At 43.5% G+C, this 10533-nt stretch overlaps 1 protein-coding gene across 1 annotated transcript in view; it reads left to right on the top strand.

Annotated features, from left to right (window-relative positions):
- Window positions 1-10533, top strand: part of LOC308397880 (uncharacterized protein) — a 350136-nt gene that overhangs the window by 53113 nt on the left and 286490 nt on the right. The window lies entirely within an intron of this gene.

Raw genomic sequence — 10533 nt, 5'->3', positions numbered from 1 at the left:
AACCCCAAGTGAAGCGCGCGGACGAGGATACATAAAGCCCTGATAAGCGGAGCACAGATTAAGCGAGTCACCATGGAGACGGAGGGAAAGAAGGCGCGGTCAATGTATTTCACAGCGCTTGAGGCCGAAATTCTGATGGCAGCATATGCCGATAACATGCAAATTCCGCGGAAAAAAGTAACACAGCCACAGCTGCAAAAGAAAGGGAGCATGCATGGCAAAACATAGCCGACAGAGTCAATGCGTGAGTGTTAATTTAAACATTGATCGAGGGATTTCCACCCATTTAACACGTTATTTTATCATATGTTATTTTATTTGTTATTTTATACATTTTATTTTGTGACGTGATGTGAGCGCAGGTGCAACCCAACAGGCCCCAAACGTTCCTGGCAGCAAGTAAAAATGAAATATAAAAATATAGTCCAAACAGGTAAGGTGTAATTGTATTATGAGCCATAGTGCTTGGTCTGTTTGTCCCATGTAAATCAATTGCAGTTAGAGGCTACATTAATTTTCTTTCTGTAAGCACTTATTGAAATTATCTGAGCACATTACAAGTACATATTTGCTTACTCTGTATGCTCAAATGTGACCCGTTATAGCCAACAGAAAAAAAGCGGAGGCCCGAAAAACAGGTGGGGGTCCTCCACCACCACCACTCACAGAGGCTGAGCAGTTGCCCTCAGCCAAAACAGTGGGCGCCCTGTGGCCGAAGGCATCTCTGCGGGGACATCCTCTGAGTCAATAACCCCGCAAGACACAAGTGCCTACATAAGGGGTAAATTCAAAATAATACATGATGTGCATACATCCTTTCTTCACAGTCACCTTTGCAGTGCTACTCATTCATTTGATAAACTCTTTACCATAATGGATTATTTTGTAGTGAAGTTATTTTCCTACTGATTTTGCCTTCCCTCAGGCTTGGTTGTCTTTGAGAGCATAATGACAATGAAGTGTAAGGTGATTGGTATGTTTGTTAATTGCCATTTGGTCCCTTGTAAGTTATAAGTGACCTGTATAAACCTCATATTCTATCAGTTGATGGTGGTGGTGTACTGCATCTGGTGCAGCCTCCTGTTGAGCCAGACCAACATGCAGTTGTGAGTAATACTCCACAGATTATATGAGTTTACAGTAGAACAGCAATGTTGTCTATTTCTTTACTACAGGAAAATAATGAAGAAACATTGACAGCTGTTACAGAGGAGGAAGCAACAGAGACACTTTATGAGGTTTACATCTTTTAATACTTTGTGTACAGGAAATACAGGCGACCAATAAAGCCAGTTGAACAAAAAATCTGTTTATTCGTCTTTCAACATGTTGAGGTGATGGGTCAAAAGAAATGATTGTGACATATGGTGTCTCTGACTGCGCTTCCATCTTGTATGTCCGTGGGAGGGTCAGGATGTTCATGGTTTGGATCACTGCTGATGTTTGGTTCAGAAGGACAGTGTTCTCCTCTAATTGTGGCAATGTTGTGAAGAATCACACATGCCACAATAATGTCACATGCCCTTTCTGGGGTGACCCTGAGTCTTTGCAGGCACTGGAACCGGGCCTTAAGCATTCCGATAGTCATTTCAATTCTGGCTCTTGTCCTGCAATTAGCCAGATTATATCGCTGCTGTGGGCCCTGTTCAGGGTCAGGGTAAGGGGTAAGCAAATAGGGTAAACATGGATACCCCCTATCACCAAGCAAGTAGCCAGTGAACTCTCCTAAGACAGAAGGATACACTTCAGTTCAAATGTCCCTGAAGCAATTGGTCTTTATATATTTTACAGTATTCTCAACTCACCATGTCCAAATTTTGTGCTCAGTGTACATTCACGGAATATTTGTGAGTCATGGACAGAGCCTGGCCACTTGGCTTCCACATTTGTGATAATGTTGGCAGCATCACATATGATCTTCACAGTGCAGAGAACACAAATTAGCATCCATTACTATAATGAAATAATTTGTTAGTTTGAAATGCTACAGGGAACTATGTACCTGTACATTGATGCTGTGGAAAGACTTCCTGTTCACATAGTCTCCTTCATTTACTGGAGGAGCAATGATTGGAATGTGAGTGCCATCTATACAGCCAATCACGCCTGGGAACCCTGAAAATAAATGTGAAATTTAAGTAGTAGTTCAAGTATCACCACATCATAAATTAAGTTTCGTTCATCCTGATACCTGCAATTTTGTGGCATCCCTCTTTGATAAATCTTGTGGGTCTATGACCGGGGAACACCACAAACGAGTACAGGAGACGTTTCAGTGCAACTGTAACATTCCTGACTGCCCGACAGACGGTAGCCTTGGAAACGTGCTCAGCGTCACCAATATTATGCAGAAAGCTCCCGTTTGCAAAAAACCGAAGTGCAATACAAATAATATGTAATGAACTGAGAGCATGTCCGCGATGTGTCACATGCGTAATATATGGCCTGAGGATGTTATCCAAATAACTTAGAGATTGTGCTGAGAAACGGTAACGTTCGCACAGAAAATCATCAGGAAATGATAAAATGTCCAAACGCGCTCTGATCACTCTCTCCCGGCGGAGAGCTCTGCGGAGAATTTGTGCTTCACGATCTACTGGCTCTTCAAGGAAGGGGCACGCCATGTCTGACACTTCCTACTGTCAGGTTTCCGACAAAGGGGCGGAGACAGTCAGGGTTAGTTGTAGTAAACCTGCTAGGGGGCAGGTTAGCTTCACGGAGTGTGTCGTCATAGTGACTCACTGAGGCTTCATCTGAACTTGCTTTGTGAAACCGAAAACCCGGAGTTTTCGTTAACTCAGGGTATACTTACTCAGTTTTTCCACTAAACCGGCTTCCTGAAACAGGGCCCAGAACATGAACATACAGAACCAGGAGTAAAAAAATGATGATATGAGTAGGCGAAAAAAATCAACATATAAATATTGTTCTGAGAGGCTTTTTGTTGGTTGAGTCTGAAATTGATTGTATGTACAATTCATATCCTTATAAAAAGGAAGAAATATGGTGTTTTATTAATAAACTTACATTCATGGATATAAAATAGCTAAAAGTATTAACAAATATTTTATAAAAAAACCATTTATCATTCTTCCTGGGGAACTTAAAGAAACAGAATAAAACATTTTCCCATCGTAAAGAAAACTCCCTTAAAATATGGACAATAACAAAACTGCTCAATTCTTCCAGAATCTCTGTGTAGAGGAACCAAAAGAGATGTGCCACAGTTTCTGGATGATCCCCACAGAAAGTTCAATTAGTATTTATGTCTCTTTTAAATGTTACCATATAGTGACTGGCTGGGTCACATTTATGAAGAATTTTATATGAGATTTCCTTCACCTTGTTCACAATTAGATATTTATGGGATCATCCAGACTGTCTTCCAGGTGATATCTGGAACATGTCGGTTCCAGTAAGATATTCTATATATGGGAGAGACATGATATCTTCTTGGAATAAACTACGTATTCTCTTATTGCTGTTACCAAGTTCCTGTGAAAAGCAGATTTTTCCCACTGCTGACTCAGCTGGATCAGGGAGAGTGACTGAGGCAGATATTGAGCTGTCAGTGTTTTTATATAACATTAAAGTCCCTGAGGGTATGGCACCAAGCACCATTGAGAATTCCCCAACACTGACGGGAAAATTATATAGTGTAAGGAATTCATTGTAAGTAAGTAGTGCTCCCTCGTTAAATTTTAAAACTTAGTAGCGGCCGCCATTGTTGGCAGCTGAAATTTGGCTGGGCCGCGCTATGAATTCTGGGATATGGTGGGCCACGAAGGACACACCCGACCCATCCTTCAAACTCGGGGGAATGAAGGACGCATTTGAAGGAGTCGAGGAATCGGGACAGCCTTCGTCGCCTGGCTGTGACGTCATCGGCCTTCAAATGCGGCCTCCGGAGGATGCGGCCGACGTTTTGGGACACAGCTTGTGTGTCTTTGTTGGTCATGTGACCTCCCAGGGACTACACATGGAAACGAGCAGTTTAGCTCAAATCTGGCAGGTTTCCATCGTCTGTTTTTGTCCTGATGTCCATGAACATGAACACTGTCCCTGTCAAACACGTCCAGATAATCTGATCCAGTGTTGTTCTTCTTCTGTGGTGTTTGTGATGGAGCAGCAGCTGCTGATCCTGATGTCCTCCACCAAGGGGGCAGCAAATTCAGCTGACTGTCATCATTTATTAAAAAGATGTAACAATGTGACATAATGCAATATAATAGTGTCAGTTACACATTGTGGGTTGCACTGTGGCCAGAATGGACATTACCTCCTGCCTAATGGAAGCTGTCAGCCATCCTGCAACCATGAATTAGATAAGCAGAAGTGAAGGGATTGTTAACAACAATTTAATAATAAAATGTAATGTGATAGTTGCACTTTATTAGCTCCCCACAATCGTATGAATAATAAGCATGAATGCACTGCATGCTCATAGCAAGTTCTTTAGGTTTAAAGTGAGATCCTGCTTTAAAGGGCGCTTCATCTGCTGGGAATGACATGTTTCTTCTAGTATGTAAGGCTCAGCCCATCTTACTGGGACTTACTTTTGTAGATCCACATGCTCTAAACCTGCTGCTCCATGATTGGTGCAGAAGCTTTAAGCTACTATTAACAAATAATGACCATGGACTTAGTTGTTACTACAATAACTTATCATTGAGCAACTTTTAATTTTACTTGTAAAACTATGCAAGTAGAATTGAATGGGGCACAGTGAGCTGAGCACAGGCCCACTCTGTGACACTCAGAGGTTTGTGGATATCATACTGAGAGTATTGGACACAGTGCAGCCAGCTTGCAGCCACTTTCCCACCACTTTAGCACAATGTTTACATGAGACTCAGCCACACTAATGTTCCTGGGCAGACATGTGGTGCAGCATGGCTGATGGCACTGTACCTGCAGCTGTCATGGACAAGAACCACTCAATACCTCACCCAAGCCAAGCCTGTGCTGATGTTGTGATCTGAGACCGAGACACTAACCCAGGATCATGATATGATGTTGTGAGAGTTTCACTAAGAATTAGCTCTGATTACAAGATTTCAATCTATCGTAACTCTAATTTGTATTTACTTCAGTTTGTTCATCTTGGAGCTGTGTGCAGCTGAGGACAGTCTTATTATTACCAGGTGAGGATATGTAACAGCCACAGTCTGTAGAGATGATGTCACCATGGAGTGGTGATGTCACTGGAGCTGCCAATATGTGCTCCAGCCAAAGCTACACCAGAGGGTTGTGCTGTGTAACAGGTTGGTGCAGGTGGTGTTATCTACATTTGAACATTAGGCAACAGTCTCATGAAGACACTTTCTATTGTTCACTAAAGACCAACAATAACAGAGACAAAGGGAGAGCAGCAGAACTAGTGCTAACAATTAGCACTGCTAGCCTGCCCACCAACACCAGCTAATGTTCTAAAAACGATGATCAATGATTTTGCTGTAACGGCTCCAGCTGTCTGTGTCAGGGACACGTTGGAGATGAAGTGAGTGATCCAGTGACAAAGGTTTGGAAAGCTGCAGTCAGCTGAGACTAAAGGAGTCACCTGACCGAGAGACCAAATGTTTCACTGAGAACGTCCAGATGAACAGAATCAACCTTTGGGATAATCTGTTCCACACATCCATGTTTCACTTACTGCATTATATTTCCTCATTGCTGTGCACACAGGCCTGTGGCTTATAACCAACTCCAAGTTCAGACTCAGAGGCTGCTGAAGCTGTTTTCTGGAACAGAGACGTGTTGGATATAAAAGCAACTCTTCTTTATGTGTCAGCACTGAGGAAAGGAGCAGCTTCGTTTCTAAGTGTATGAAGGACTGTAGCAGTGTGTGTGTGAGCTTTATTTCACAGACAGAACCATGTCAAAAACACAACTTCAGGTAAAAACAATACAAAATCAAAGAGTCTGATCAGAAGGATTAAACAGAGGAGTGTGGGACTGTTTTTAACAGACAGCAGGTTAAGCCAGGCTGGAGGAGTAAACTGAGCCTCGGTGTGAGCAGCAGTGTGTTTGACAGGAAGCTGAGATAAACAGTCTGGAGCCCATTTAGTGCTTCATATGAAAGTGTGAGGATTTGAAAGCAAATCTAAAATCAAGCAGGAGTCAGTGTGAGAATGATTTGTGCTTTTCCTCAGTCAGATGCTGGGAGTTTCAGTTCATCCATGTTCAGCGTGCTGTGCTTTGTGTAACAGGAGAATATGACAGTATAAATCAAGTCTTCATGTCACTGAAAGCCTCCACAGTCTGCTATGGAGGTGCATCAGTTTGGATTTACAAGAAGAACATTTCTTAAACCTGCCACAAGATGGCGCTCCAACAGAAGGGATGTCCACAGTGTAACACAGACACACACATACTGTGTGAATGTGTGAGTGAATGGGCTTTCAACACAAGGCTTCTGCTGCTACCTTTAATTACATAATTAGCTAACAAGAACAAACTGTTAATTACCACCAAAGAACGGCTCCAGATTTTAGCTGCTGACCATTTTGTGAAACGTTGATTACATCAGCTTATTGTTGATTTTTCAACCTTAATATCAGCTGCTTTAAAGGAGCCTCGTTCTCTCGCAGTAACACTTTTCTTCACTAGATGCAGTGCAGGCACAGTCTGTGTTTCTAAACTACACACTAATGTTCATTGTTGTGCAGCTAAATCCTCCCTCTGGATGGGAAGAATCCCTGTCAGGCTTCAAACACCTGGCTTGGTGTTCTGGAGCTAATGTGTCACCTGTGAGGACTCTGAGATGAACACACAGCAGACACTTCAGTTCTCCGTCTGTGTGTCCTCAGTTTCCCAGCATGCCTTGGCTGTGGTGGTGGAGGTGAATGAGGGGGAACATGCTGCTCTGTCAGCACTCAGGTTTCATACCTGGTGATCTCAGAGGACAAAGCGGCGTTACAGCAGCGCACGTTGATGAGACCTGATGCTCTGAACAGTTCAGACTTCAGCCTCACTCTGAGAAAACAAACGACTGACTGTCAGCAGCAACTACACCTGCTCCATCAGTGACGGAGAGAAGAACTGAGACTGAGAGACATACAGCTGCAGGTCAAAGGTCAGAAACGCCCGCTCTTTGTACGGGTCAGGAGTTAGTACTGCAGAGGTCAGAGGTCAGCTTGCTGACAAACCATTTGAAACAGTTTGGAGCTAAAAGCACAACAGCAGAGGAAAGAAGAGACACTGCAGAGATGATGCAAAATATTGTGTTTTGTTCTCAGCTGTCAAAAAGTGTAACACACGTGTTCCAGCACAGCCTTTGTGTACTTTCACTTCTCCATACTGTCCATTGGAAATCCTGTTTGTTACTTTTTGATTTCAGTCCATGTGTCCAAAGCAAACTTCTGTCCCACACTTTCTCTGCTGACTCTTCACCGATGCTCAGATGATCTCAGATGATTTCACCAGAACTCATCAAAATTCGGGCTCCACAGAAACCCAGACGTCACTAAACAAGCGTAACAAGCAAAGTGAAAACTGGTCGTTCAGCTTTATTGACCAAAGATAAGCTCACATGTCACCTCATGACACAGACACTTATTTCCACAGCATGCACGAGGACTGACAATAAGTGTCTATAAAGCCACTTCTATCTGCCACACCTGTGCTTCTGTCATGGTTGCTCTCCTCTCACTCTGTCATTTATCCACAGTCTGCCTCCCTCTGCTCCGTCAGCTGACGTCCTCTCTACACCACCTGCTGTGTTTTATCCTGCAAAAACACATTTAAGAAGCGTTGCACCGAGTAACGGGAGGAACTGCTATAAAATCCATTTAAAGGAGGTGGTGCTGAGTGCTGTGACTGGGGTCCCACCACTGACATCACGGGTGGAGGACATGTTGGAAAACTGCTACAAAGTGCTGTGCAGCCAGCAGAGCTTACAGTCTGTCCTGTGTGTCATACAGGCTCTCACACTTAGTGTTTCTGTGACACATTGAAGAGAAGTTTGTGTTGTTCACAGTTGTGCTTGTACTGAGTGACAGCTGACATGACCTAACAGGAATAATGTGTCTGTGCTGAATGAGAAGTAACACACAATGAAGTCTTGATGCATCTCAATCATCCAGGAAAGTGAGTCTGTTGCTTCTGTTCATCTGGACGCAGCGTTTTGTGGGAGAAACGTGTCGTCATCATCAGGTGACGTCTTCAGTCTCAGCTGCAGGTTTCAGTCTTACAAACAGGACATTTGCATAAAGACTGAAAGCAGCTGCAGGAACGATGGGCTGGGAGCTCCGTTCCTTCATCTTAATTATGCAGATTCTCAGGACCATTGATCAACAACCACTGATCCATGTCCATGAGTCCCATTCACAGAGATGTGGGAATGGCTGCAGTCACAGCATGTAAGATGGAAATAAATGAGAAGTATTTAGCTGAAGTGGATTTGATTTATGTTAGTTCTTTTTTAACTTGTAGTTCTACATTGGAAGATTATTGTGATATTGAAATATAAAAATACATTTATATTCTATTATTTTCTCAAATTAAGCGTCACACTTGTGGAAGTCGGTGTAGCCGCCGAAACGCCTGCATTTATGGAGACTTTCAGCCCCAGGTAGGCCAGTTATGGATCTTGGATCCACATTATGTCAGCAGCTGTTCTCCACCGTGAACTGTGTTCAAACAAACACGCTCACGCCTCACAGACGACAGCTTACAGTCTGTAGAGATAAAGTGACTTCGTACAGCCCCGACCTGCAGACGCTGTGCGCAGAGGTTCAGGAGCAGAAGTCCCGTTGTAAACATATCACGGCAGACCCGACGATGTTTGCATGAACGCGCCTTTTTTAAAAGTCAGGTCAAGGCTCCAAAAGCCCAAAGGCGATATAACAGTTTGTGTTTGCTACATGGATCATTGTAGTTCAGCTTTCCTTTGTTATATTTCTTTAAGAGCTCAAAATGTGTTCATTACATAAATCAAATGTAATTTTCTCTGTAGCACTTCATGGATTTCATAAGCAACACACTGTAGTTGTTCACACAAAGCATAAAGGTAAAAACAATATACACAGTGTTATCTTCATTTTAGATGTCACAAAGTATTTGCGGCTCCCAGTGTTTTCCCGAACCCTGACCCTTTGCGTGGAAACCGGGTCCAAAAGGCTCTTTGGGTGTTAAAGGTTGCTGACCCCTGCACTAGGCCCAACTGACACATATATTTGATTCCAAATACAAAAAATAATGTGTAACCTGCTGGAAGAATGTAGGAGGTTGAGACAGGATCTCAACACTTGGTGTCTGCAACAAAAGACAACAATATGTGGGCCGATCGTGGCTCAAGAGTTGGCAGCTCGTCTTGTAATCGGAAGGTTGCCGGTTCGAGCCCCGGCTTGGACCGTCTCGGTTGTTGTGTCCTTGGGCAAAAAAGCACTTTGGGGTCCTTAGGGACGAGTAAAGCGCTCTACAAATACAGGCCATGTAATGGCAGAAACATTCTCTAGTGTAAATCCTGACTAGTTCATTAACTACAGATCAGTTTCAGTGAACATTATTCACAGAGGGATCTGAGTTCCTTATACCAGACTCTACAGAAACTGTAACACTGTACAGCTCTGCGACTCAACAATATGACAACAATGTAACACACACTAGAATCATCAAATAAAGCCCCACTAACCACTAGAACTAGAACTAACTAACTAGCACTGGACACTTGCATATTAGAGATTTCTACCACCATAGGAGGCGAGATATCATCCTTGAACCAGAGCATCCAGCCCTCAATTTCGGACATAAAAAGCGACGTGGCCAGGCATGATAACACTTTGACTGAACTGCAGGACTGTGCCTCGAACCACTCTGACACCATCGCCACTCTCCAGGCCACTGTGGAGCGTTTGTCTGCGGAGGTAAAGAAGTTAGATGAGAGATGTGGAGCTCTTGAGGCACTCCAGGAGGAATCATTTAAGAACTGCAGGAATACCAGAAGGCACAGAGGGACCCAAGATGACTGAGTTGGTTCACACCTGTTGGCGGAGGCGCTATCTCTCGAGGAGAAGCCACTCATCGATCGAGCACATAGAGTGAATCGCCAGCGTCCCAAACAAAGTCATCTTCCTCGGCCCATCATCTTGAGATTGCACTACTACCACATTGGTGAGGAAATTCTGCTGAAAGCTGCAGAGAACAAGAACCTGATGTATAAGGGTTTTTAAAATAAACATCCTCCCAGATTTCCCTCCCTCTGTTGGAAACGCAGAGCATCATTTGCAAATATGAGAGGAAGACTACGTGGGATGACCGGCGTCAGGTACAGACTGCTATACCCTGCAAAGCTGTTAGTGACCCATGGTGATGTGAGGAAAAGCTTTAGCGATCCCAAAGAGACCGTAGACTACGCGGAGAAGCACCTCTCCCACCCACCTTCAAATGTATTAAAAGCAAGGATATATCTATATGTCTAACGCTGACACAGCACTGTGTTTCTTCTTTTCCCTTTATATTCCATGTAAAGGTGAATATGGAGCGTTTATGGAGCTCGTTTATTGACCAGCTGTCAGTTAGAAGGTAAGAGTT

Source organism: Rhamphochromis sp. 'chilingali' (assembly GCF_963969265.1).
Source record: "Rhamphochromis sp. 'chilingali' genome assembly, chromosome: 1".
Lineage (NCBI taxonomy): Eukaryota > Metazoa > Chordata > Actinopteri > Cichliformes > Cichlidae > Rhamphochromis > Rhamphochromis sp. 'chilingali'.
This window is presented reverse-complemented; position numbering and strand designations above follow the sequence as displayed.